The sequence below is a fragment of the Bidens hawaiensis genome, unplaced genomic scaffold, assembly GCF_021521415.1.
Source record: "Bidens hawaiensis isolate Kalapana, Puna unplaced genomic scaffold, B.hawaiensis_p1.1 tig00006862_1, whole genome shotgun sequence".
NCBI classification, from domain to species: Eukaryota; Viridiplantae; Streptophyta; class Magnoliopsida; order Asterales; family Asteraceae; genus Bidens; species Bidens hawaiensis.
This window is the reverse complement of record NW_027491468.1, coordinates 915,770-943,238: the sequence shown is the minus strand read 5'-3', so window position 1 is coordinate 943,238 and position 27,469 is coordinate 915,770.

Below are 27,469 nucleotides of genomic sequence, written 5' to 3'. Positions count from 1 at the left end.
TAATAACTTTATCAGTATCTACGCATGAGACATTGTTTCCTGGACCCGCATCACCAGCATCATTTTTTACGACGGCCAAAGATGTAATATGTTCAAAATAACAGCCTAAGCGTTTTATGAGCGTTTTTAACTGTGATTATAATTAAGCTGGTACATATACCTTTTTGAGTAGCCTCTGGATCACCAACACCAACATCTGAATCAACTGCATCACATAGATGTAATAAGTTTAAAATAACAACATAAGCGTTTTATGAGCGTTTTAATTATACTTATAATTAATTTAGCCGAAATACCTTTTTGAGCAGCCACTGGACCACCAACACCAACATCTGAATCAACAGGATCACACAGATGTAATAAGTTTAAGATAACAACATAAGCGTTTTATGAGCGTTTTAATTATACTTATAATTAATTTAGCCCAAATACCTTTTTGAGCAGCCACAAGACCACCAACACCAACATCTGAATCAACTGCATCACACAGATGTAATAAGTTTAAAATAACAGCATAAGCATTTTATGAGCGTTTTAGTTATACTTATAATTAATTTAGCCCAAATACCTTTTTGAGTAGCCACTAGACCACCAACAGCAACATCTGAATCAACTGAATCTATTGCTGCAGCTGTATAGTATTGGGATATTTCAACTTAAACAAAAATAGTTTTAAAATGTGAAAGAGAAACTTGAAAGAAGAAAATATAATTTTTTTCTCACCTAAATTAAAGAGTGATAAGCGTTTTATGGTGTTAGTTTCTTGTGTTTTAGGGACCACATTTTTAGTGTATCTGTTTTCCCATTCACAACATCTAGCAAAGATATTGTGATTTGATGGATGTCTATCCTTTCCTTGACGGACCAACTCGTTGATCTCTGAGCAAAATTTATCTAATTTCTTCAACTTTTTATCCATTGCCTTATTCCAAGACTGTAAAAAGAAAATATAGTTATTGTTAATTCAAAAACATTTTCAATTTATCCCAGCCAGTTGTAATGGAGTTAAATAATAGTCAACCAGCTCCTGGGTGTGTTTTCCCAATGGCATTTGCAAACTTAAAGGTGAATAAATGCTTACATAATCATCCAAATTTTGTTTAGCTATTTGATCGGCATTATCTGTTTCAGATGCACTTTGACCATATGTTTTTTATTATATATAATGTTGTTATATAAACGTTGCATTACATGAAATACATATATAAATAAGAGAGATGAGAGTTTTTAGAAGAAAATAACAAGTTTCTCAACATGTTCTTGTTTCTCCTCAGCTGCAGTGTTTTCTTCAACTCCAGGCTTACCGGCAGATGCATCACCATATGTACCATCACATGCAGTCTTATCAAGTACCTTCCCGGCAGCACTAACTGTCACAGGAGCAGTAGCTGTAGCAGCCGCAACAGCAGCTTCATCAAGTCCTTTCCCGGCAGCACTAACTATCACAGCAGCAGTAGCAGCCGCAGCAGCAGTCTCATCAAGTCCCTTCCCGGCAGCACTAACTGTCACAAAAGCAGTATCAGCAACAGCCGCATCAGCAGTCTCATCAAGTCCCTTCCCGGCAGCACTAACGATCACAGCAGCAGCAGCCGCATCAATCCCCTTCCTGTCAACACTAAATGTCACAGCAGCAGCAACAACCTCAGTAGCATCTGCAACACCAACTGTAACATATACCTCATCTTCATCATTTCCATCATCTTCTTCTAAGGGAGGGCCATTATTATCCAAGTATTTTTCCATCTTATTAAGAGTAGTTGTTGTTATGTAGTTGACTGCAGGCGTTGTGATGGGAGTCCCAAATGGACCATATTTTATTTGGTATTCATGCGTGTAAAGCATCACAAGGAAGGTTATCGGACCGTTGTATTGATCGTTGATATCTTTCCAGTCTTCCTTTGTCATTTTCAAGTTTTCAATAACATAGCTGCACCAATCCATATTTGGAATATCCAAGGTTTTATCAATTGCGGTAATGAATCGTTGATTGGCTATTGTTGATTTTGTCATAAATCCAATACAGGTGTTGAACAACACAAGGAAATTAATCTTAAACAGTTCACCAACTCCTTGATCCGCGTCCAGTTTCTCTCTCACATGCTTTATACTTATTCTTGGAGTCGGGAATTGATTTTGAACAAATCTGTAGTAACATCTTCCCCCAATCTTGGTCTACTATTGTCTAAAATAGGAATCTTACCCATTGGTATCCCCAACACATAATGTACTTTTTGTGGTGTTATCTTAATAACACCGCTCCCAATGTTCAATTCATTTAAACGGTTATTATAGTTCATGAGCAACCAATATCCCAAAGTTGTTAGAGTTTGGGTTACTTGAAGTCTTAACATTGACCCGAAACCCATTTCTTCGATACAAGTTTTTTAGGCAGGGGTCATTGCCTTCACTGCATCAACAATATTATAATGTGCACACCTATTCTTCAATTTATTTTCTACAATTCAACAAAAGGTTTTCTTGATGTCCTCTCGGCTGGCTTCTTTTCTTTAGTGGCTTTCTTTTTCAGACGTTGAAACTCCGGGTCAGAGGTGTTGTGTTCCACCTCTTTCCGCTTTGACAACAACCTGTTAATTTTTGCTTCAAGGTCTGAATCAGAGTCTTCTTCCACAACATGTTTTGTTTTAACCTTTTTCACCACCGGAGCAACTTCTTTAGTCTTCCTTTTATCATTATTTTCATCTCTCTTCTCATTTAGATGCTTAGCTTTATCAGTCTTGTTTTTTTCGACAACTGAATCACAAATATACAATAAAACATGGGGGGTAGGGGATAACCACACGAATCACAAGTAAACAGAATACGCTTATCAAACATCACATTGATAATTCTCATACCAAAGCCATAACACGCTTAGCATACGCTTATAACATGCTTTAACATTACACATAGATTTTAAAAAAACAAATATATGTATTACAACAACACGCTTATAAAACGATTTAATACATGATGGTAGCTTTACATAAGATGATTTAAACAAATGCTTTGCAAAACTCAATTACTGATGCGTAAATTCACAGCGGTTACATTTTAAGAATAATTAAACCTAAAACGCTAAAAAAACATAAATTAACACCTGTTCCATCTTTATTCTAAGACCTATCGTGCATGTGCTTCGTCCTTGGTTCCTTTCCAGAAGTAGATGAGTTAGGGTTTTTCATTTTCTCCTTATGCTTGTGGTTGTGCTTGTGCTTATGCTTTTGCTTTGACCTTATGCTTCACAGTAGAAACGAATCGTCGACGATTTTAAGGAATATTGACTTACGAGGTTGTGCTTCACAGTTAAATTTTGGGAATAATTATCGCCGTTAGGGGTAATTATTTGACCCTTTTAAAAGATGCTGAGGCGCATGCTTTTAAATTTTAATCGTACTTAGGTATTATTGTACAACATATATATATATAATATTAGTGGGTGGTGGTGTGTTCAGGTGGTCATGATGGTGGTGGACGGTGTCGGAGGTGGGGTGGTTCGTGGTGGCGGATGTGTGGTGGTGGGTGGTGGTGGTGGCGGGGGTCGGTGGTGGTGGTTTCGGAGGTGTGGTGGGTGATGGTGGTGGCGGAGGTGTGGTGGGTGGTGGTGGTGGCGGAGGTGTGGTGGGTGGTAGTGGTGGGTGGTTGTGTGTGGTTAGTGGTTGCTGCTGGAGGTCGTTGTGGTTAGTGCTAGTGGTTGTGGCGAATGTGAGCGGTGGATGGTGGCAGTAGGTGGTGTGTAGTATGATTGAGGATATGTAATCCATGAGACGATGACGATGCTATCCCGTATGATGACCATGATGATTGCCCAATTATGACGACGACGATGCTAATATAATGATACCCACATGAATACATGGATATGACAACCTGGGTTGGTGGTGATTATCATAATGATGCTGCTAACCTATATGGTACGGTTTGCTTAAGCTAATCCATACGATGGCGACTATAGCTCGTATGATGATCATGATGTCTATGATGATGATCACACATATATATGATGATGATCAATTATAGGTACCTATATGACAATACGCCACACAGACGCGCACGAGCGCACACACACACACAGACATATATATATATATTGATGATGATGGTGACACCGATGTTTATTAACATGTAACCCGTATGATCGACGACGACCATGATAACGTATACGATGGTCATACTGATGGTAGCCTGTACGACTGATGATGTCGTTTGATAACAACAACAATACATAACATGGTGCCGACAATGATTGCTAATATTGGGCGTTTTGTTTACGATAACCCATACGATGCTGACTACATCCCATACATGGAAATAGGTCATATATATGTTGGTGTTGATGATGCTGTTGACGATGATGATGACACTGATAACGAGATATATGTTACCCGTATGATCGACGTCGACTACGATAGCTTATACAATGACCACGTTGATTACCCGCACGTCTGATAATGATGCCGTTTCATGGTGACGGTGATCAATGATTATGATGATGATAACCACTATAACACATGATAATGATGATAAATTTATGATGTTGATTATCATCATAACACATATGGTGATGATGATAACCTAGAAGATGATAATGATACAAAACCACATACTTATTCATTATGATAATGATAACACTAGAATGTTATGAGCTTCTCTATTATGAAGTTGTAAATCTAATCCAGAAAATATTACTAATGGTTAAGATAAGATAGTTCAATAATGGATAAAATTTTAATTTTATTTAAAAAATACGATTTTTTAAACGAAATCAATTTTTAATGAAATTTATACCGAAATGTTCATAAAATTAAAACTAAGTAAGACTATGTTTTTATATTTTTTTAAAAAGTTAAATATAATAAGTTATAAAACAAAAACCAAAAAATATATACAATTAAATGTGTAGAAAAAAACAAAAAAATAAAATAAAAATTCAAACCAATCTTGATTGTGATCACGGTCCCACCAATCTCAATCTTACAATTTAAAACTATTGATAAAACCCCTTTCCTAACTTCATAACCCTAAATCGAGAATCTAACTTCTAACTTTAACTTTCTAACTTCGCTTTCTGGTAAGAATTTAATGCAATTTATGTTTCTAAACCTGAATACTTGTAATTCGTATTTACTGTGATTTATCGAGTCAATGATATTCGTAGACATCGCTTATCCTGGTAAATTTGTTCTGAACATACAGACTCGCCTGACATAAAAATGGCACGTCTCAATAATGGAGTTAAGTTCCTGGTAGATATCGACTGCAGATCCATGAGTAAGATGGTATGTTAATGTTATCAACAAATTTTTTTATTACAGTTTTGCAACATATACATTTAAAGAACTTTTTTGTGTTACTTATAGCTCATTCCTAAAGCTGTTCAAACAATGTTTGCTGATATTAAATCAAATACCGGCTGCTGTTTGACTTATGATCAAAGTGGTAAAACATTTTCTCTAGTTATAATGAAATTAGTTGATGACTTTTATTTTGGAACCGGTTGGACTGAAATAATCAGAGAATGTTGTATAGAATCTGGAACATATGCTGTTTTTGAGGTTAAGTCAACATCTATGTTGAACATGTTTACTTTCAAAAGAAACGTAAATGATCAATCCGGTACAATGTTATGCATTCCAGTCAGATGCCGACACGTCCATTACTTGGTAAGTTTTAATTTATGTTTTTAATGATTGTTTCCAAATTCAAATGTCTATTAACTAACATGTTTAACAGGATTTTACTGAGTGGTACGCCATTCAAGAATTTGGTGAAAATTACATGAATTTGCTTTTCAACCTTATTGCTCCAGATAGAGTGTTGTTTAACGTTTCATGTCATTGGGATGGAATGGGTTATAGGCTAGAGGATGGATGGAATGAGGTTTTTAAACATACCAACTTGAAAGGTGGTTCGTTTGTTATGTTTGAAATCATATCATATTTTACATTTTATATTAATGTATTTCATGAAGATGTCATAGAATTTATCCTTCCTGGTCCAAATCAGCTGTTTCTCAACTATCAATTAAGCAATCAAGGTAGTTCCTCCCAAATCCCAATTCATCTTGATGAGCAAAATGACGACTCTAAAATCGTCTTCCACATGAACGTCACCAAGAAATTGGTAAATTGAATTTTTAAATTTCTTTTTTATTTAGAAGTATATTCGTTTAAATTTTAACAATATCATCTTAAATTTTTAATATATTTGAAATTTTCTTTTCACAGCGTCTTCCGTGTCACACTGCTACCAAGATTGATGCCTATGATGGAATGCTAATCACTTTGGTCAATCCCGAAGGCCGTAAAAAAAATTAAACTTCATGGTGAAGTGTTGAATATGAACTTCAGATATTATTTACCAAAATGGAAAAATATCAAGGAGGAAAATGAATTACAGATTGGTGATAAGTGCAGATTTGAATATGACTTCAATGAAGGTACTTTGTTAGTTTCAAAAATTGATTAGTGCTAGAATGCGCGTTGTGTTTGGTGATTTTTGGAACATTTGTGATTTGGTGACTTTGAGAAATATTTGTATGGTTTGTTTTAATGTTTAGATGGTTGTATTGATACATTTTTTAGTTTATTGTTTTGAATGTTGGTTGGTTAGTTTTTAAATGCTTTACTTTTATAGTTTCTTGTAACATCTATTTTGTTTTTCACTCTTCTTTTGTTTCTCTCTTCTTTTGTTTCATGGGATGTATTGTAATGGTGCCTTTTGTATGAAAACTTTTAATGAATGGTAATTATGGAGTATCTTAAAAAAAATCGTAAAAACAAAAAACACTTTGTTAAAAACGCTTGTGATACGCTTATTAAATCGTAAACAACACTTTGTTAAATCTAAAAATAAAACAAAAAGCACTTTGTAAACGATTAGGTTAAAATATGTTATATATTTGTTCAAACGAGTCTATTACGCTTGTAACACGCTTATGTACAAAAACATATATAAAAATTCTAATACGCTAGTAACAAGCTTATGCACAAAATCAGTTATTGAATAATTGATGGATTTTGATTAATTGGAAACAGGAATCAAAGTCTATTACACTTGTAATACGCTTATGTACAAAAACATATATAAATATTCTAATACGCTAGCAACACGCTTATGTACAAAATCAGTTATTGATTAATTGATGTTCAAGGACCACAAAAAATCCAGGTCGGAGGTTCTACAATTGTGCATCTCAGGTTAGTGAAATTGCAAATAAAGTTGGAATTCATCCCGTCTTTATGTTGATTGTTGACCCTAAACTTTATATTTTTTTACTTAGGGCAAAAAATATTATTTCTTTATATGGTCTGATTTTGTTTCGTCCACAAGATCTGATGTGTGCACAAGATGTATAGACATAATTCCTATCTTGATAAGGGCAAATAAATCATTAGAGGATTAACTTGCAAGGAGTGTAGCTTCACGGATTGAATCTGAAAAAATAGTGAAGAAATTGTATTTTATTTGCTTCTTGTTGTTTTTAGGGCTTTTAATTAGTTTTGTAATCAGAGTAAAAATCTAAGAGACTTTGTTATGATCTCAGACCAGCTATTGTGATGTATTTTTATGTTTCTGGACGGATTTAAAGGCCTTTTAATGAGTAGTTTAGTGTTTGAGTGTTTTCAAAATGGGATATTTGACCGCACACAATGTATTTATTTCATTTAAAAAAGGTTAATATAAAAATTTAATAAAAATATGTTCCTCCTGAGTTTCGAACCCGCAATATTTACAATCTATGTTTAATCACAAGCGCCTCAACCGTTTGAGCTACACCATGAGAACATAATAGAACCTCTTCTAATATTTATATAACGAAATTTCGATGTTTAAAATTTTCATTTTTACCCGCCAATTAATCGAATTATCTTCTTATGGAAGACTCCCAAATCAACTATTGACCAAATAAAATCTCACAATCTCACCAAACCCTAATAAATGATATGCTAGTGTATTTATTGAACTCTCATCAATTAATTGCTGCGGCTACTCAATCCTACCAAACAGCTTCATTAATCTAGGCGAGTACCAAATATTTTTTCTTTTAGTGTCATACATATTTTTGCTTCACTAATCTTAGGTGAGTACCAAAATTCCAACTAATGTTCATAATACTGGGTTTGCCTGCACCTGCATTCCAACTAATTATGATAATAATACTGGGCTTGTTGACACTAACATTCCGACAGATGACTATGAATTGTAGAAATGGTAAATGCTACAAAAGACAATTTCAAAGGCGACAAGAAGCATCAACAGTTTCTACAACTGCTTGTTGACGCTAAGAAGCCCCTGTATAAAGGATGTCCTGACTTCACCAATTTTTCTACATTAGTACAACTACTCAACTTGAAGAGCAAGTACGGGGTATCTCATAAGTTCGTTGATGAACTTCTGAAATTGTTGAAAAAGATGCTACCTGCAGATAACGAAATGGTAAATAATATGAATGAGGGAAAAAGGATAATGAAGGCAATGGGCTCAGAATACGAAAAGGTACATGTGTGTATCAACGACTGCATTATTTACTATAAGGATTACAAGGATTTTGAAGCGTGTCTAGTTTGTAACAAGTCAAGGTGGATGAGAAGACTAACAAAACTTACATAAACACGCCCGCTAAGGTACTGTGGTACTTTCCCATCATTTCATAATTCAAGCGCCTCTTTCAATCAAAGACCATAGCAGAGAAATTAACATGGCACGCCACGAGTACCAATAAACCCGGTGTTTTACGCCACCCATCAGATTCACCAGCATAGAAAGCCATAGATGACAGGTACTCCGATACCATCGGAAGCGATCCAAGAAATCTAAGTCTAGGGATTTGCACTGATGGGGCCGACATACATAGAGGCAACAGAAACCACAATGTCTGACCTATTTTAGCAGTCATTTACAACATTCCACCTTGGATGTGTATGAAAAGAAAGTTCCTCATGCTTTCCTTATTAATATCAGGAGTGCCAGGAAACAATATTGATGTGTTTTACAACCTTTAATTGACGATCTAGCATCTTTATTTGAGGTCGGGGAGACAACATATGATGCATATAAATAAGAAATGTTTACACTACGTGCAGTTATGTTATGGACGATTAATGATTACCCCCGCTCTTGGTAAACTATGTGGCTGCCCTTATAGTGGATTCAAAGGTTGTGTAGTGTGTCGGGGCGACACTCAGTGTGTTCGAATTTATCACACAAAGAAGCAGAGTTATGCTGCCACAGAAGGTATTTATCACATGACCACCCTTTCAAAAAACAAACAAAGACGTTCAATGGAAAAGAAGAGATGAGAACCGCTAAAGAGCCTATGACAGGGCAAGAGATATACGACGAGGTCAAAACATTAACAATGAATGGGGAAATGGATCTGAATCCCTAAGTGCGAGTAAGAGAAAAAGGGATAACACAACGCCGCAACCATATTGGAAGAAGTTCAACATATGGTACCAACGGCTCAACTATTGGAAGTATTTACTTGTCCAACATTGGATTGATTTGATGCATGTTGAAAAGAATGTGGCAGAAAGTGTTGTCGGGACGTTGCTGAACATTCCCAGTAGGACAAAAGACGGATTGACAGCTAGAAAGGATTTAGAGTTTTTAGGGATTAACATCGAGTTGCAACCGAAAGCAAAAGGCAACAATACAGAACTGCTTGCAACATTGCTTCACATTATACAACATAAGACCTCTTTGAAAAAACAAATGCCTGGTAAACGACAAGCATTGTTGGAGAAGAAGCATACTTTAAAGTTTGTTGACTGTTACGCGACAAGGTAGATCAATTTATTAAGTTTTCTATAAAATCTTTTATAGTTTCTGCAATGTAGGTGAATCTAATCCTTGTAATGAAATTCAGGTTGAAAGAGAGCTAGCGGGCTCCCCAGGTTCTATATCGGAAACCGTAAAGTGGATTGCACACGGAGCACACCGCAACGCATACAAATACGACTCATACGAAATCAACGGTTTTGCATTTAGTACAAAATCTCATGATGGTAGAGTTTACCAGAACAACGGGGTTGGTGTAGAGGTAGATGACATGCACATCAAAAAAGACATGTTGACCTATGGACATAACTTTTATTTTGGGATTTGCAAGAGATATGGGTCATAGATTATCATACTAAAAGAATTCCGGTCTTCATGTGCCGATGGGTTGACCGTAAACATGTCAAACATGATATTCTTGGTTACACGTCGGTTGACCTAAAACAATTTGGCCACAAGGATGATCCGTTCATATTGGCCTCGCAAGCACGCCAATTGTTTTATGTTCAAGATCAGCTGGATAGAAAAAAAGCATGTTGTCCTCATGACTCCACCTAATAATTATAGACATTCGTATGACGAGGTCGATGAGGAATTTAGTACGATAACTTTCCCTCATGAGGGTAATAGATTGCCACGTGTACAACCAAATCAACTACTTCGTAATGAGTCCCCGGATGATTACTAGAGGCCCGGGAAAAGCCTACAATTATTCGTAATGGATAATGAACCACTAATAGAACGGCTGTTTGAAAACCAGCATTCTTAATGGAGATTGAATTGCAATAAGTGCTGTTTTTATAAAGCACCTGCATAGAACTGCTGGTTTGATACAGTAGTTTGTTCGCCTAGTTAGATGTAAATAATGTTTAAATTTAGTTGTGATACAATATATCACCCGTCTTTACTTTGTACTTAATAATTTAAAGAAAACAAATATTGGTTGTTTTTAATACTATTACTACTTATATAGGCCGGTTTGTTGAATTCATTTCATTAAAGTCTCAGTCATTAAGTTCAAACAGAGATTAACTAAATACACACATTCAAACATCAAGTGTAACACTGAAACCAAATAAGCAACAAATATAATATATAAAATCATGCTGTCATAGTTAATCCACTTTATTTCCATGCTGTGTCAGTCATCATTTCTCCGCCTGCTGGTTTTGTTTCTTGCACAACCTCTATTTGCTGGTTTTCCTGCAAAACATTATCAACTTATTTTATAAAAAAAAGACCATTATGCCCTTCTTTTCACTAACCTGCATACCAAAATTTTACCCTCCATACTCAGATCTTTGACTAAAGCATCTGTGGGTCTCTTAGACTTTGAAGAAACCTTTGAACAAATAAAATTCAATTTTGAAAAAAACCCTTCCAAACTCAATGCCATTACCGGTAACCTAATTTAAGATCTGGTGATGGGATCGAGTTTTGAAAGGGATTTTATCAAAATTTAAGATCTTTGGGAAGTTTAAGATCTGTGGAAACCTTAGATGTTTTCTGTTTGGCCAAGTTTGGAATTCACATAACATATATATAAGCGTAATAAATTTCATTTAGAAGTTTTATTGCAGTCATTAAATTCAAAATAGTGGGTTGTTGAGTAACTGCATACTGCCTGTCAAAATGGTATCCACACGCTTTTGAAACACTCGCAAGCTAATTAATTTTTGAAATTAATTACATTTATGACTACTACCTGTCAAAAATCTTGGAAATATATTAACGTAATGATAACCTACATTAAAGTTAATTAAAATAAAAAAAACTTATATCTAGTACGCTTTAAAAACGCTTACTAGTAATATTGGTTGTTTTAATATATCTATTACGCTTTAAATACGCTTACTAGAAATATTGGTCGGTTTTAATACTATTACTATAATACGCTTTAAATACGCTTACTAGAAATATTGGTTGTTTTTGTTTTAATACTATTACTATATCTATTACACACACTCAAACATCAAGTGTAATGCAGAATAACCAAAAATATATTAATTATATTTATAGTTAATACTTAAATTACATTACATTATAAAAAAACTAACACCTAGCATCAGAATCCAGTTCTGAATCTACATCATCTAATTCATCTTCTGAAATAGTTCTTATTGTACGAGAGGGCATGATCCTCTCCCACATGTCGTCCGAAGTGTAGGTGGACTCCTTAAGCCTTCGTAGGTGAAGGTTCACCTCAGTATGGAATGTCACATAAAGGGACACAGCCTTGTAGTCCTCCACAGAGTTCAACTCAATGCACGCCACCTCGATGCCTCAGGCTTCCATCACAATTCTGAAATAGTCAGCAGTGGTGTACCCAAGAAACCTAACCATTTGGTTAAGTTGTTGGTATCTGAAGGTTTGAGGGTGGACATAGTCCACATACCTCACCCTTTGATTCTTCCGGACGCTGGCGGAATCAAAGTGGAAAACGATGGTGAAGAAGGTGGGGTCGTGGTAGATGGGTGCAGCCTTACCCTATTCTCGTACAATCAAACTTTCAGCCATTTTTAGAGAGTGATTTGGAAAGTGGATTGTGATTATGAAATCGGAGGCGATGTGGATTGTGATTATGAAATCGGAGGCGATGTGGAAAGTGGTATTTAAAGACCATCATCACCATCATCGGAAACCGGTACATATCCCTGAGAAATTGTAATTGGCGGCACAAGGAAGTGGAAAGAAAATGATTATCTGGCCACTCGTCAATTCACCGTGTAGCCATTAATAACGTTTGGACACACTTCAAAATATTTAAGTGTGACCATTTATGACTTATAGCCACACATAATAAGTGTATCCGTGACAATAAAAAACGTAGGAAAAATAAAAATAAACTACTCTTTGGTCACACAACCTCATATAAGTGGCCATATATTTTAAGGTTTTAGCCACATCACTAACAAATACAATGGTTGTTCGTCATATTTCGCCACATTATTTGAAATGTGGCTAACAATGTGACATTAGGTCACACAATGTAATATAAGTGGCTATATCTTTTACCTTTTAGACACATCTCTTATCAATACAGTAGTCGTTCGTCACATTTGGCCGCACTATTAAAACATGTGGCTAGTTAAATGTCACAGTTTTCCCTTAGAGTGTGGCTAATACATGTGTTTTTGGTCACATGTACCAAAGATCAAACAAACTATGACTGTAGGTCACATTTCACCACACATTTTTATAATGTGGCTAGCTTATGTCATAGTTTTTTTTCAAAGTGTGGCGAAAAGTACCTGAGTAGGTATAGAATGGTCACATGAAGAAAAATATGTGTGTTCAAAACTAGTCTGGAAGGTTTTCAAACGTGGTCAAAGACCTTTTAGCCACACATTTAAGACGGAGTGTGGCAAATCGCCCAGACCACATATGTGGTTAAAAGGCGATTTTCACGTAGTGTTCTTAACGAGTGTGCGTCTTTCATAACGAATGGACTTATTTGTTACTGCTTAACGAATGACCGCTTATGAACCTTCATAACGAATTGACCTTCATAGCGAATGGACCTTCATAACGAATGAACTTTTATAGCGAATGAACTTTTATAATGAATTAAATTTCATAGCGAATGGTCCTTCTAACGAATGGGGGTTCATTCGTCATCTCTCTGTAACGAATGGGCTAACGAATGTAGCTCATTCATTACCCTTCCTTAACGAATGGGCGTGACACCATTCGTTACACCAGCCTAGGGTTTAGGGCAAGGAATGTCAGAACATTCCCCGACATTCCCTTACATTCCCAATCAAGCGCCGCCTTTTCGGCGCCGTCATGCCAGAAAAATGGGCGGTTGCCGGAAAAACATGTTTTACACCGTTTTTCGCCCCGATTGATCCAGATCCAAGCCAGGGTGACTGTAACATCCTAAAATTATTCTAGTATTAAATAAAGAAAGTTGCGTTTAGTTATCGAGTGTTAATAATTAATCTATGCTAAATAAAGAAAAGATAATGGATTGGGATTAAATAAGATGGATTAAAGGGTAATGGGCTTTAGGTCCATGGGCCTTGGGGAATATAAATATCCTCCTAAACCACCATAAAACCCTAAACCTCATTTCATTCCATCTAAATCTCTACACACTCCAAAACACACACACCACACACCACCATATACGGCCAGCGGCCGAGAGAGAGAAGCGAGCAAGATCCAAGAGAGATTAAACGTTAGTTGGTATTAGATCTTTATTACACGAGATCTAGAGTGCATAAACAAGTTAAACGAGATCCAAACGAGTACTAAAGGTATGTTCTTGACCCTTTAAAGTTTACATTTTTATACACGTTTAATCTTGAAACTTGAACCTAGAATAGATCAAGTATAAACGAAAGATAAAGTTGTAAACTTGATAGTAAATATGAGTGGAATGAACCCGGAAATGGAAACGGCTCGATTAAATGAACCCTTAAACTAGTATTGAACGTTTCGAGCTTAAAGGTCCAAACTTTACGTGTTTTCGGGTCAAACCATATCCAAAAACGACCATAGGATTGATCGCGAGTTGTTTAAATATCGAATCCAAGAGTCTCACGTTAAAACATATATGATTGTGGGGGATTAAGATTGAACAGAGACGACAACTGGGCAACTTCGCCTGCAAGCTTAACTTCGCCTGCAAGGTTAACTTCGCCTAAGGCCAAGTTCGCCAAACTGATAACTTCGCCTAAGGCCAAGTTCGCCCATGATAACTTCGCCTAAGGCCAAGTTCGCCCATGATAACTTCGCCTAAGGCTAAGTTCGCTAATGCTCAACTTCGCCTGGCATATGTTCGCCTAGGGTTAACTTCGCCGATCACTAACTTCGCCTATGCTTAAGTTCGCTTAATGTTAAGTTCGCTTATTGTTAAGTTCGCTTAATGATAAGTTCGTTGGAGTTAGCAAATTAGAAAATTAATTAAAAACCTAATGAAAAATGTGTTAAGACAGCTCGACCCCAGCCAGGGGCTCTGCCCCTTGGACCCTACTAGGGGCTGCCGCCCCTAGACCCCGTTGCCAGGGGCGCTGCCCCCGGACCCCCGTTCGTTGTGGGTTATATAAACATAGAAATACAACATGAGTAGTAGTGGTTAATTGATACATGTAAATATTATACAGTTAGCCGTGCACAGCTCAAGAAGGGAATAACGATTAACGGAGAGCGTAACAGGATTCAGGTGAGTTTCTAGCCCCACTTCTATGTTTTCGGGGCTGTGTGCATACTCGATATGTTTGTTAATACACTTATCCTAAGTGATAATGTATGCCTTATATGAATGATGTGAAATGTATAAATGATTGCTTGTTAGTACGTGAACGATCTTCGGATATTGCACGTACTGTCAGGTTGTAGTGTTACGTATAAGGTAAGTATAATGTATTTGCTTATATGTATGAATGCGATAAAGTTAACAAACGAAGGAAAGGAATGGTTGTATGGTAACGAAGAGGGACCAGACCCTAATAATATCTGTGATGTTAGGGACCAGACCCTAATAATATCGGTGATGTTAGGGACCAGACCCTTATAATATCTGTGATGTTAGGGACCCTTATAATATCTGTGATGTCAGGGACCAGACCCTTATAATATCTGTGAGGTTATAGGGCGAAAGGCTCTTTAAAACGTATGATTATGTATGTAAAGAAAGTATGAAGGTAAGAATGAAAGTATATGCACTTATGTGTGTATGAAAGAAAGTTAAGAGGTTAAGTATGAAATGTAAGAAGGTATCGTATGAGTATGTGATTAACTAGAACTCACTCAGCGTAGCTGACTTTTAGTATGCACGCAGGTGAGTAGAATGAGGCAGGTAGCTTGAGGAGGACACATGGCAGAGTTGGACGAAGCTGGCATCTGAAGATTTTGCTATGATGTTTTATTTTAAAAGACTATGTTTTGTTTTTAAATGACTATGAATGCTCGATAAGACAAGAATTATGGTTATTGAATGTAATGGTTTGAATGTTTTTAATGTTCCGCGAATGTTTTAATTAACTCTGATATTTAGAACTGCGTTTATGAGTAAATCCAACACGAAAGTAGGGCTACCGGTAACCGGGCCTTACAGTGACCCATAAGCTCGTCATTCGATCTGCTTATACCCGATTCCATCCGAATCTTGTGACTTTCATGGTTGAGGGTGTCGGTTCATCGTTTCGTTACTAGATCTAGCGTGTTTGGAACCATATAAGGTCATAACATCATTACCTCAGATTGATGCTCGGTTTCCTCTTGGGTTCGGCTAGAGAAAGAGAGAAAGATGACGGAGAGCTTAAGTGTGTGTTTTGGATGGTGTAAGGAATGAGTGGAATGAATGGATTAATGAATAATATTGTTTATATATCATGGGTCATGGGCTTAAGCCCATGGTCTTTCTTCATTCCTTATTAATCCAAGTCCATTACCCACATTTATTTAACCCAACACAAACCCATCTCGTAATAACTAGTATTATTATTTTATAAACCGTAACAGAAAACAGGATGTTACAAGAATGCCATGTAACGCTCATGGGCCGTCCAACTCAGTTACTTTTATTCGTTACTTTCATTGGTCCATTCAAACTGCCTTAGAAAGTTAATGGGAGGCCAACACCCAATTTATGTTTCGTTAGTTTATTGTAGAGTTAACTTAATCAAATAAAAATTTGATTTTTAAACTGACCTCATCTAGTTATCACGCATTAATCATATTGACTACCTCATCTGATAAGTATTTACGCAATGTACCCCTTATCTTGTAATCGTTTACCTTTAATCCTCATGACGCGACACAAATTCCCCGTTTCTTAAAAGCAAAGTTATTATAAGTTATATAAAACAATTAATCTTTTATTATTTAATTAGTTTACTCAACTTATCCTTCATCTTATAAATCTTTATTTTTGTTCTCGTAGAATGTCTCACCTAAGAAACCATCGTCGTCCTCGACATCAATCGCCTGGTTCTCATGACCACCGTATGGCCGCCTGTATAGCCAAGGAGTTCACTGCTGCGATTCCTAAAATAGTGGCCCAAATTCAAACCATCAATGCAACCGGTCCAACTTATTCCACTAATCTCCCTGCCGTTAGTTGCAAACAATCTACATCCACTCATCCTCACAACAAGAAATGTAAGAACCTTGCTGCAACTAATCCTACCCAACCGCAAGACTCTTCAAATTTTCCAAACAAGAAACCTTACCTCGGTCCTTACCTGTTATGCTCTATTTGTAACCATCATCACCCAATTATATCCTCTTGCAGAATATGCACCTAATGCAATCATTATGACCACCTTGCTAACACTTGCCGTGTCCCGCCTAATGCACCGACATGCTCAACCCGGTGTTACTAATTTTTAGTGCACGGTTTTGCGTCTCGAGTCTTTGTATTTATCGTCTTTGTATTTATTATTTTAATGGAAAAGATATTTATATTATTAAGTTACTTCGTTAATGTAAGGCTAGTTCGTTAAGGATGTTTAATGAACTAGCCAGGTTATCTAATGTAGCACCCATTCATTAAGGATGCTTAACAAATGGACTTGTAGTTCGTTATGTATGTTCCCATTTGTCATGGAATGTTGACGAATGGGCTTAATGAATCAAGTGATTCGTTATGATTCCTTTAGAGTTTGTAATGCTAACGAACTGGACCTCAATTCGTTACGTCATATGTAACGAATTGAGTCTATCGTCTATTTATATAGGCTTAGTCCTCCGCATAATTTTAGTTATGATTTAATGTATTGAACCTCTGTCCAATTTATCTCTCGATCAAAGCTTCGTTAACCTGTTATTAATATATACACCACATAATACAACTAATATACATAATATATAGATAACATAATTAAGCAGTAATCATGAACCAGATCTGATTACAGTTTTAGATCTAGGTTATTCTATTGTAGATCTGGATTAGATCCGTGTTTTAACAAGTCGTATCAGAACTTTCGGCCGTTCGAATTGCTCTTGATTGTGTTATTTGATTGATAATTGAAGTATTTTTGATTTTATTAAGTTTATAATGAATTCAATCAAATTAACTAATGATTTGGTTGATTATGGATTGAATTGAGTTGAATTTGTGTCTAGTAAGGTATTGGATTCGAGTGTGTGATTGGAATTGGTCATTGGTATTGATTCAGATTGAGGTTGGATTGGATCTGAGTATGTACAAAACAGAGCTTTGATTTGGGCTTGTTTGTGTTCGGATTTGATTAATTGAGTGTACGAGATGGTGTGATTTGAGTTCGCAATGTATATACGAGTAATTTGATATATTACTTGAACGATTTGGTGTTGTATCGAGGTAGTATTACGGATTCGTGTTTGAGTTTGCGCGTTCTTAATTTTTCCAGATTTCTGGAATTGATGATGAAGATTTAAAGGTCTTCTTCATCTGGTTGAAGATTCGTTAATATCTTCAATTCGTTACCTAAGTTCGTTATCAATTTTGATTCGTTCTACTTGATTCGTTAGACACGAGGTCTAATTCGTTAACCTATCCTCTAACAAAATCTTGCCACGTGGCAGAGTTTGTTATAACTGTTTAACAAACCATAGGGAATGGCCATATTACAACAAATATACATTAAATACACAAACTAGACTAACTATAACTTATTCGATTGCTACGAACACCAAAACCGTGCACTAACAAACTCCCCCTTTTCCGTAGCTCTCGAGTACTTTAATCTCGAATACTTTAACTGCAAATCACCAGTCACAAACCATGCACTAACAGACTTCCCCTTGACTGATGATTCTCGGCTTGTGTAGACGGACAAATCTTTAAGTCTTCTCAGAAAACCAATAACTTGTAGCCTCTCATATCAGATCCCCTCCTCAAAGTGAGAAACTCTTGGAGATCATCCCGATCATCCATTGGCGTATGATATGGTTCAATCTTTCAAAAATCAGCAGCAAATCATCAGCTATCCATATCTTTACGTTCAATCAACAATCAAAAGCTCTTCCACATCCAATTCACAAAGATGTACTAATGTTTGGGCATATAATTCAGAGTTCTAACCTCCCTTAATAAACCCAAAACGATCAAATTCTTCAATCAAATGGCAAAGATGCACTAATGTTTGGGCATATGATTCAGAGTGCCAACCTCCATTAACAAACCCAGAACGATAAATTCTTCAATCAAATGACAAGACTCATATATTCTTCAATAAGATCAACCCGTTCGAGAATCGCCCCCCCCCCCTCAACAAAAGTAATCCGACGTATACTCGTAGCCAACATAGTTAGGATCAAAGTCCCTCAGAAAAAAGTAAACTGACAGACACTCGTATCCCACATAGTCATGTTTCAATCTTGAACAAATCAATCACCAATCGAAGAGCAATTGCAGTATTGAACCAAATCAAACGTAGCTTTGCAAGCATGAATTACCACCCGAATTGCAGTAATTTTTCAAGAAACCTTGCAAACGTAGGAAGATGCAAGTCAAATAAACTCATATGAAAGTTTTTATCTCCCCCTTTTCTTGACAAATTTGGCAAGGTCTTGAACAGTTTATACAAATCTCAAACAAAACTCTTCCTTAAATTACACGTGGTCTCCCCCTCGGCCAGTCGAATAGCATAAAATGTCGGCCGGAAAAAATGTCACCAAACTTTGAGAGAAGAGTACCCAATACATTAGGAATATCCTAGAAAAATTTCGGTTTAGAAAATTTTTTCCGATTTTCCCGCCAAAAAATCACCGAAATTATCGAAAAATAAATATTTCGCCAAAATTTTCAAGAATGAAATCTCACTTACGATGAGTATTCAGGAAAAAATTCGCGCAAGAAAATTTTTCCCGCCAAATTATTATTATTATTATTTTATTATTTTTTTAACGAATGACCTCTCCATTCTTTATCTCCATTCGTCAACCAATCAGTTCGTTATATATTACCAACTCTAATTCGATATAACAATCCTCATTCGTTATAACAGTTACACGAATGGCCTTCAATTCGTTAAGATTTCCACTTCATCATACACATAACACATTGCCTTTAGTCGTTACCATTAACTTAACGAATTAACTTAACAAAATAACTTAACGAATTACCTTAATTCGTTATCATTAACTTAACGAATTACCTTAACGAATTGACTTAACGAATTAACTTAAGGAATTGCCTTAATTCGTTATCTTTAACTTAACGAATTACCTTAATTCATTATCTTTAAGTTAACGAATTATCTTGATTCGTTAAATTTTCCATTCGTTAAGTTTCCATAATGAATTCCTACAGTAACTTAACGAATTAGGTTGTTGGATCTGAACTGTTTACCGGAATAGCGCATTTTGCCGGAAAAATCATTTACATGGCCGGAAAATCGTAGATATGGCCGGAATGTGCAAATCCAAGCTTCATCCATGGCAGATTCATCAAACCACCAAAAATAACCATGAAAATCAACAAAAATACTCGGATTTTCATCCTAAACATGAATCCATCGTCCAATTAACATAAAAACCACTAATTTGATCCAAATCTGATCAAACAGTAACCATGCTCTTTCATGGCAGATCCTTCAATGCACCATAAATTAACACTAAGTTACACCAGAAACTTCGTATTACCTTAACTAACACGAATTCACCATCAATTCCACCAATAACATACTAATTTGATCCAAATCTGATCAAATTATACCCAAAACAGAAGAACATGAAGAACACCATAATAACCGGATTCAATACCTTAAGAGATGCATTGAGAGGAGCAGCCATCTGCTATGATACCAATTGAGAGAACCTTCCAAGATCTAGTCGCTAACTCGAAGCATCAATACGATTCGATAAACACGAGATGAATACTTTAAATACATAATTTATTGATAAATATGGATGAATACATTAATGGTGGAAATAACTTAGATCTAGAGAGGAACCGGCATGGTGAGAGTATATTAACTTATGGCTCGGATCTCTACTAAATTATGAACATGAGCTACCTATATATAGGCCAAAGCTCCATTCGTTAAGTTAAGCCTAATTCGTTATATATTCATAACGAATTAGACACCATTAGTTATGATTCCATAACGAATGGTAATAACTTAACGAACCAGCCTCCATTCGTCAACATTCCATGACGAATGGGCTTATAAACTTAACGAACTAGCCTAGTCAACTAACGAATGGACCCATTCGCTATACAAACCATAGCGAATGGCCATATTACAATAAATATACATTAAATACACAAACTAGACTAACTATAACTTATTCGATTGCTACGGACACCAAAATCGTGCACTAACACTAATTCCCGTGCTTTCTATCATTGTGGAGACCTAAATTATCCCTGTAATGAGTGTCCTCAGATTATCCACGCTAACCAAGCTCAAGCTATAATTACACCCTACTACATTACCCATCAAGTCCAAACCTATCAATACCACGTCCTTTAAGCTCCTCTCGTCAAGTAAGATCATTCATACTTAACCCAAACTTTGTCAAACCTCGTACCCGCAAGCTCAAGTGTACCAAGAATACTCCACTCAAGCCCCTACTATGCAATTTCAACCCATTCAAGCTATTCAAAGTCAATCTACCTCTACTACTCAAGCTCTCGTGAATGCAACTCCTCAAGGTGCTTCAAGTAAAATCAACTACGCTAACCAAGGACTCCGAAGACTTTTTCTGTTACCTTTATTCTATTTTAGTTATTTTTGTCATTTCCCAATTATGATATTGTAATGCCTTTTTATGGCATTGAATTATTTTAGTTTGAACTATTTATCCTTCACGTATCTTATCTTATGAATAAAGCTTCTTTTATTTAAGTAGATTGTTTATTAAAGCATATATCTATCTTAATTTATTATCTTCAATAATCACAACCCATTTTATTAACCTCAACTATTAATGAGTTATTTCCTTACAACTTTCAAGACATATAATATTTACATTAAAAGATTTCTTAGAAATGTCTTTGATTTATTGAAATCCACTGCAACTTTTGAAATGGTGATTTTCTAGTTTTATACTAAAAATGTTTAAAACTTTTGTTTCTCAAAATCATGTCTTTCAAAATGTTTTGTAACCCACACAATGAGACGAGTTATGTGGACCATCCGGCGAACTAAGTAATTACGGGTCGATAAGTAATTACCTAAGTCCTCGCATGAAAATCATTATACGAACAATTGTGTGTCGTAATATAGAATCGAAAGTAGTTGAGATAACGGTACAAATGTAAAGATGATAAGGACATGGTGGATACGCCGCCGGTACATCCTATATATAAGTGTCCTTATTGGATTTTCATTTGGCGTGTTGTTTCGACTATTCAATGTTCTGTGTGATGAATACTTTTTTTTATTATATTTTAAAATTTTCTTTTCCTCAACATTTAACAGTGTTGTTACAGTATTCTTAAATTTCGGGACGAATAAAGTAGGGGATACTGTAACAACTCGGATTTTTAAATTATTATTTTATTAACCGTTACCTGACCCGTTTTTATGTTCGGGTCGCATTATCGAGTTATTTAATTATTTATTTACTATATATATATATATTCTAGATATTACAAAATTTACCCTAAACTAAACTATTATCTACAATTGTTTCCCTCCTCATACTACAAGGGCATAATAGCAAATCTGTAAATATATTATATTATGATATTACCCGGCAACCCTTAACCCGTTACCCGTATTCATGCCCCAACCCGTTTATTTTGTTGCTTTTTTTGATAAAAATCCATTTAAATCAATATATTAACATAATTAATCAATTAAATTATATTATAAATATATAGATTAATCAGTATTTCATTAAAACTGATATATTAGCTAGTCGCTTTTCCAAACTTGTTAAAAACCATATATATATATATATGAATATTTTTTATCTATTAAAGATGTGTTAAAGATTTTAATTAATTAAAGTTTAATAAGGTTTTAATTTAAAATACCCAATTAAAATATACATTTATTATTTAATATATTAAGTTAATTTTGGTCACGTATTTTCTAAACCAAATGTATTTGTCATATATAGTTATATAATACTTATTACAACTTTAATACTTATAAGTAAAATTGTTTTATAAACGATTATATTTTATATACATATTGTTTGCAAGTAATCTTTATTAATAAGGATAATATATAATATTTTAACTCTCGAATACCCGTGTATATCTCAAATCATTATATAGTCCATTATTAATCTCTAGTATTCTCTGTTATTATTATTATTACTTAGGGTTTTCCCGTTGATTCAGCTCAAGCGTGACGTTTATTCTTTTACCATTCTTAACGCATTTATTCATTTGCTTATTGCTAAGGCGAGTACTCCCTACCCTTTTTATTTATTTTAAACCTTTTGGGATGTATGCGCATTTACAGTATTTATCTATTATCTAGTATTCAAAAGTGCAACTGTATATCCTTGTGTGTATATCAGTTTATGCCTAACTTGCTATTTGCTTACTTGCTTTATTTTACCGCATTCAGAAATGTCCATCATTAATAGTATGATCATACAAACGTTGTAGTGGCCGGCGTCCATTCACATGACAATGGTTTCACCGACAACCCATCTTTGGTAACCAATGCCCATTCGCATGTCAACGGTTTATCCCTATCATTATTGTTAGTGTGAATTGTTTATATACTATTGCTTAATTGTTTATCTCACAGGAATAGTTTGCGTTTTCTCTTATATATTATTATTGTAGTGTCTTAAACTGGTGTTTTACTCACTCAACCTAGTGTTGATAAAATTATTTGTATATTTAACGCATATGCAGGTCACTGTGTGATTTAATTGATCAGGATCTATTGAAGAACTTAGGGTTCATTATGCTAGAAAAGAGATATCAAGATTTAATAATAATTGATCTATCAATAGTCTTACTTGTTTTAATTATGGATGGTGTATTTTTTTTTGGGTTTTGTTGTAATAATTGAATTAAATAAATATGTATTGTCATTTTAATTATTGCATGATAGTACCTTGAGAGCTGTGAGCAATCAGCTCACGCCCCGACATTTCCACTTAGGTTGGGGTTTGACAAAAAGTTGGGTTCAAGACAATATGTTGTCTACAATTCTATAGCAACCATATAATAACTAAAATATATAGAAAAACTTAGATCTAAAGTGTTTGATTCAACATGGTTGCTTAAAAGTTAATTAAAGTTCTTAAACGAGTGTTCGGTTTAGTTTGGTCCTTGACTCGGTATGAAACTGAGGATGGTTACCACATGTCCAACGCTAAAGAGCTAAAATATAAAGGAAAACTCAGATCTAGAATGTTTTATGCAACATGGCTGCTCAAAAGTTAATTAAAGTGTTTGAACGAGTGTTCGGTTTTGATTTTGTCCTTGACTCAATATGAGACCGAAGATGGTTATCACAAGTCCAAAACCATAGAACTAAATTAAAGTAATTCTTCCGGATCTAAACTCAAACAATAAAGTTAAGCGAGTAAAGTTCTCAAATACGACCCAAACGGGCCTAAAATGCATAAATGTGTGTTTGAATGCTCACAAGCCTTAAATAAGTATGAAAATGGTTTTCTCAACATAAAAAATGAAACTATAAAAACAGATACCCGAAAGGGAGTGAAGTGCAAGATTCGGTTCCGTTGACCTTTAGAGTTAAACTTAAGCAAAACCTAGCCAGAACAACTTGCAAGTTCAAACAATTTGGGAGGAAGAGGGGAAAATGAGCAGGGGAAAATGGCTGAGATATAATGGTATTTATGGGGGATGATTATGGTTAGAGGAATTGGATAATGCGTTTGTCTGGTGGATAAACCGGACTACTTTGTTTCTTTTATTTAAAGTGATTTTTGATTTAAATAAATTATGACTTCTAGAATAATGATGGGTTGAGTCTTGGTTGGTTTGGATGGTTAAACACGAATTTGGGGCTTAAACGAATGAAAAACAAACAAAATATAAAATTGTTGCTACTTTAGCATGGTCATGTATCCCGACAAGGTGTGTTCATGCCCGTCACATAGTGCGACAGGTAGCGTTTCATTAGAAGTTTGGGTTTCGACCATTTTTGTAACATTCGTCCAATTTCAAACCCGAAAATCCGATCCGTTTAAAATTCTTTCTATTGTTATTATTACCCGGACTATCCTTATTCATTATTAGTTTATTAGTAATTTCAATTATTATATATTACCATTACCCGACACTCGGTATTGATATTGTCTATTATTAAATCATTATAACTATTAGACTAGTACCAAAACCACCACTAAACCTAACTTTTATCTTCCTTGATCAAACCACAAACATCAGGGACCAAAGTGAAAAGTTTTAAAATATTTTTTTTCCTTTCCTCCTTGCTTTCTGTCCCACGGTCGGCACCCCCACCAATCTCCATGATTTTGATCCACAACTACAGCCGTATACTACGAAATTGATCTCATTTACACGACAAATGATCATAAGCGCATCAAAATCATACTATAATTGTGTTAATAGATAACCAATTAACACTTATATTTGTTAATAGATAACCAATTAACACTTATATTTGTTGATATCGATCCGTATCATGACTTTTTAATTGCTATAAAAGCCGTGTGGCTCAGATTCTACTCAAGAAACTCAATATTTTTGATTCATTCCGATTCGTTGTTAACCGAAGCTTGATGATGTCATTTTAATGGAGGTTGAAGATTACAAGTCTTAAAAGTTTGTACCTTATCTTCACATGTGATAATACAATAGTCTATCATCCATATATAAGTAAGTATAGGTCGTATTCGTTATTTGGTTCCACATACTCATATGAATCGGACATATATGAGCATTCATGTTAAAAGAGAACATAGACAAAAACGCTACGCATACGTTATCCTCACTTACATATTGATGATTCAATGATACGTTTTGGAAATAAGAACTTGAAGTTCAAAGATCGAAATGCGATAGTAGCGCGGTTAATTTTTGTGTTGAACGACCAAGTTTAAACCATTAGTATTGAAGGTTCGAGAACGTAAAAGTGTTTAAACGAATAAGACAAAGCAAAATCCGAGGGGAAGTCTGTTGATACACGAACGTCTTTAGATTTCGTCTTGTTAATGGTCAGATGATAGTAGTGTGAATAAACGAAGAAACGGGTCAGCGGATAAGTCAAGAAACTGAGCGCATATGTTATTGGACATATATGTTGTTGAATGGATATGTATGTCTAGGTATAAATTGAGACTATGGACTTATACAGATACACTGACTTTGTGGGACTTATACGCTGCTGATTGCTCATCTGCATGTATATAGTGTGTGCATGGGATTTACGATATGTGGCTGAGATTTATGGTTTAACTTAGGCGGCTACTGTGTGCCGCGTATAGATTGACATAATGGATCTCATTGACTTATAGATTGATATTAAAGGACTTACACGGCGCATGCATGGCTACTACACTTACACGACTCCTTACCTTATACGTTGACTTTGTCTTATACGGATGAATACACAAGCAGACTTATACGTGGACTGTTAGTTTTTGTCTATAAATAGGTTTGTTAGTTTGTTTTTTTAGTTAGGCTTCAAGATCAGTTTTCTCTTATTGTTATATTTTCAAATCCAGTTAGCTCGTGTTCTTAACTTTCATATCTTGTAATCATGTGACTACTATCAATAAACTTTGGGCTTAAACGAGTATATCTATCGTGTTTTTCATCTTGTGTTGATTTCTGCTCAATACATTAAAGAGTATGATCAGTTCGTTAACATCATGAACATGATTTCGATCCGTATCATGAACTTTTAATATGAGTAATATTGAACCACGGTAATCACCGACCTCAAAACCCCATAAATACTAGTTCATGATTCAATTAAATTGTCATACATCATCTCTACAGTATCTCGAAGAAAATCCCTATCTCAATTGTAACTTTAAAGCAGCCCATAAACCCTTTTGATTTGTGTTCTTGAAGCCAAAACCCTAACTCCCCAATCTCCTTCTATCCAGGCTTGTTAACTGGCATATCGGCGAAGCTTATCGTGGAGCTATCTAGTCCACCTTAACCATTACCATATTCACGTTACCAACCACCCTATCAAGGCGAGTAATCACATCCCCTTTGGGGGCATTACCTGCACTAGTAATTATTATTATACTATTCTATTCAAACCAATTCCATTATGTGCGTGAATTGTGATATTTCTCGATTAATTATTGATTGCTATATGAATTATATGTTTACCGCTTTTATGGTTGGGTGGTATCTCATCCTCATCCTTATTCTCATAGTATGATCATATGCTGTCCGAGTAAACTTGTCTGAATCTAGTGGCAGGTTCAAAAAGACACATTTTGTTACTTTAGTTTTGTGTTGTTTATTGGTTGCGAATTTGTCCAAGTAGACATGTCCGTAATCTAGTGACATGATCGTATATACTTGTATACATTGATTCATGCTATTCATATACGTAAGGAAATGCTTATTTCTCAATATTATTATATTTACACCAAACTCTGAATTACTCGCTCAACATGTGTTGTTGACAAATTATTTTTACGCATATTGCAGGTTGTTATTTCAGATGATTTGAAGTTGAGAACTTAGATCTTACCTTAGGCTATAAATTATAAAAGCTTAAATGCTGTTGTAATTTATTTTGTTTTAAATACTTTGTGTACTTTGATATGAATGAAATAAATTGGATATTGACACTTATTATTAATTTAGTGTCTTTGAGCT